This window comes from Plasmopara halstedii (assembly GCF_900000015.1).
Source record: "Plasmopara halstedii genome assembly, contig: Scaffold_292, whole genome shotgun sequence".
Lineage (NCBI taxonomy): Eukaryota > Oomycota > Peronosporomycetes > Peronosporales > Peronosporaceae > Plasmopara > Plasmopara halstedii.
Genome location: NW_020187213.1, coordinates 910,612 through 914,767, shown reverse-complemented (window position 1 = coordinate 914,767; position 4,156 = coordinate 910,612).

Genomic DNA, 4,156 nt, shown 5'->3' with positions numbered 1-4,156 from the left:
CGACTCAGGTGTTGATTGACTACAAGTGCTACCAAGTGCAGCGGGGCTGCCGTAGCTTTGCTCTTAGAGGAAGTGTAAGTTATATCACCGACCCTTCGTTCTATACTTAGGACAAGTCCAATTTTTGCGGCGCAATCCGCCAACTCCAAGAGTAATTATTTCCTTAACCAAAGGCTAATGAACTCTTCGGTTTGAATCCAAAACTGACTTTATTTACTTATATCTGCGGCAAAGCCGTCTAATTCTAAATGCATAGATTTTCCTAAATATATATACTAAAATCTAAATCCATGCATAACTACTGGCTACCCAGCCACGAGCCGTATTCTTATTTGGGTGCGGTCACACCATGCCCATCTCGTGTGACATCCCCCTCTGTTACCAGGGTACGTGGAACCCCGTTACACAGTGGGTGACGTGCCACTCTACACTCATAACTGAGGCCTCACACTCAATGCCTCGGACTGAGTCTGCCCATGCTACGCTTGGTATGCAGCAGCTGCTTTGATACCTGAGCAATGCTCAGTGGGTTACGTGCCACTCCACGTTCAGCCCGCCAGCCATGCTCGGGACTTTGGTCCGATGCACCTTCGATGTTCGACAACTCTGATACGCTGATATCCACCACATTGACCGTCCCGGTCCAATGCCTGCGTCAATAGCGATTCTGCTTTCTAGCAGTGGTGGGTTAAAACTCACCAAAGCTCTATCAGGAGACGTGCGCGTAGCGCCCGAGGTCTTCGACATCCAATCGATCCATGGCTCATGGTGTTTTAAGTATGCCATACCAAGGATATGGTCATTCCTTAAATCCAAGTCTAAAGCTACGCTATCAAAGTAAAATAACTTGACACCGAGGTCCACAAGGACCCTCAGCACAGTGACACATGACCTTGTCGCTTAGCAAACGGTGACGGTGTCACTAAAACGCGCTTTCAACGTTTCAGCATATACTTCGATCGTGAATCGAGCGCAAAATAATTGCCTCGGGTTATCCGAGCTTGAGACCGCATCGTCTGATGTGCTCTTAGTTCTAGGACAACATAAAACATTTGCCATGACAAACTTGTCTATCTGCGTAATCCTTTGCAAATCTTGCGAATTCGCCATCCGTCTCGCACCTGTGCGGTCTCGTTCATACGACTCATGATGAATGAGTTCAGGGCGGCCTTGTAGTTGCGCTTCACATTCGCATCATATCATGTATCAATTTGGGAGGCAATGATTTGCTAGGCTTCTCCCCAGTTACATCAGAGACACCACCCATCGCACAAAGCGATACTTGCGGGTGTCGCGAGCCATTCATAGAAAAAGGCATAGATTCAACAGATGAATAAACTAAATTGATCTTAGCAAGTTCAACTAATGGTGACAACCAATTCCATTCTGTGGAATATCCCGCAAAAAGCTTCACAACAAATCACCGACCACTGGTTGTCACGCTCTGTTTGCCCATCGGTCCGGCTTTGGGCATATCCAAGCGAGTGCCAAGAATTCAGAACATTTCTACAAGCCACTCGTGAATCGTGTATCTCGATCAGAGACGATGGCGCCTGGCAACCTGTGATTGCGAAATTCGTAACTAGTAAATAATTTAGCCGTACCTTGGGCATCGATGAAATCGCTACACGGAGCGATGCAAAACATCTTGCTGAGTCTGTCAACAAAGACGAGTACCCCATTGTGGCCATCAGCCTTCTGGGGGAAGCGGACGATAAAGTCGAGAGCGATTGATTGCAGACAATAGGAACAGGAAGACTCTACAGTGGTACTTGCGTGTGCCATGCACTCTTCAAGCGCGACAGACATCGTCTATCTTAACCTTTCGTGCAACCCTCTTGTACATGTGTAGCTACCAATTTGGGTACTGAGAGACTGATATGTCCTCTAACGGCCAAAGGGACCGGGTTTCGGCGTACCATACGCCTCGCAAACGATCTTGTACTTCAAATCATCGTTGTGGCGAACCAAAATCCGTGGCTTGTCGACACGTGCAACTTTATAGTGAAGGAGACAATCCTTTCATGCATAACAATGCAGCCTTGGTTTCGAGAAATCAGGAAACTTGTCATGTAATTCCATTTCACTTTCTTTGAAGAATGACAACCAGCGATCCATTCGCTGCGACAAGTGAGGTGATGAACCGCATATCGCAAGCTTGCGTGATCCGTGCAGACTAAAACGGAGTTGAGCCCATGAGGTGAACGCGAAAGCTCAGCATACTTCAGTACCAAAAGCGATTTGTCGTAGACAGGGTAATTCTTTTATGCTGGCTTCAGCTGTCGTGATTGAAACGCCACGACACGATCGTGTCCTTCTGATTCCTTTTGCAATAATGCACATGTCGACAAAAGTTGCCTGTCTTTAAGGGAACAACCCGCCACTCTCAAAATTCTTTTTGTCGGACAAATCGTTATGCCTGCCGACGATTCATTCGTTTTCAAGTGGCACCATTCGATCCATCGACACACTTCCTGAATGACCACCCGTGGCCATTCCATACGACTCGGAATATTTCTAATTTGAAGAATGCCAATTACACGACATATACCAATAAAGTGTCGATCATTTCCAGCGGCATACGACAGCCTCGCTCTTGAGCGCTTCTTCTGTTCCACAGTGAAAGTGGGCTCAGTACTACCAAAAGCTTCACTTACGCCAGGATAGCTACTCCTAATTGACTTTGATCGCCAATCGATCCATGGCACGTGCTTTGCAAGCCACAGTATACTTAAAATCTGGTCATTCCGTTTATTTATCTCAAGAACTGCACATACTTCCTTCGAGTTGAAGTTCTCAAACTTCATTTGAATATCATCCGTAATTGCCTTCGCGGTGACCACCGCACTAGTGGACACCTTCACGGAGTGGAGGCCACTGCTTCTATCTAGTGCATCCAAAAGCACTGAATAGGTTTCAGCAGCCGTTTACTTCCGCGCATAGATACGCGACATGCCAAAGTCAATCAAGACTTTAAACGGACCACCGTAACCCTTGAAACTCGCTTTGACCACGAGGAGTCCACTCTGACTCGTGTCGTTAGCAATGAACATCGATCCTTCAAAGACTAAACCCTCATGAGTGATTCTACCACCGTATCCACAAGGGTTTACCACTACCCCAGTAATCCACCCTGCATCTACTGGGTTCTAGCGTTTCCCGAACGCCTCGTGATATTGGTATCACGTGGCTTGGAACCACCACGACGAGAACCGTGTTGACAGGTTTGTCTCCCACGTTGAGGATCACGGCGGATGTGGCCAGATTGTTGACATCCATTACAGCAAATTGCTTTTTATGGACAGTCGCCGCACTAGGATTCTTGAATTCGGATTTCCAGTGGTGGCGGTCACTGCTTCCGTCGGATTGACCGATTGACCACGTACTTGACGTTAACAGGGGTCCTCACATTATGCAATCAAAACTGCATTTTCTAGAGCCGTCGAACTCTGGTGGATGACTTCAGCCTTAGGAGGACCATAAGTAAGTCCCTCTATAAACACGTTAGCTATCGCTGACTCTGGTAGTAGCTCGCTTGCCATACTAGCACGAAGCTCACAGAGCTTCTCTTCAAAGTCGTACAACGTGACGTTGTCTTGACGGCATGACAGATAGTTCTAGAGTTGTCGAATCGCCACATTCGGTGGACGAAGCATCTATCTTATAGCCATTTTCAACTGTTGCTATGTGGCAAAGTAACGAGGACAGTAACGTGTTGCTGAAATGATTCCATGCTGTCGGATGCACTAGATAGAAGCTATTACTTTATCTTAGCAAAGTTAGCAACAGTTGCGGTGTCACCGCTAAGAAATTTGATCGATCTTTACGTGAGATTCGAAGATATCAACTCGAGAATAGTATTTATAGTCCTCACGATAGACAAACTGTAACGGGTATACACGTACCCTGGTTCGAAGGGGTGGGTCACACAAGATGGTGTGACCACACAATGGTAAGGCTGCACCACAACAAGAAACCACTACGTGGCTGGACTGCCAGTAGTTATGCAGTTTAATAAGGTTTTACTATCTGATCAGGAAAACCTATAGATTTTTATATAGGCGGCTTTGCCGCAAATAAAAGCAAGAAATGAATTTTACCTTTTCAAAAAGAGTTTATTTGACTTAAAGTAAGGTTGTGGTTTCTCTTGGAGTAT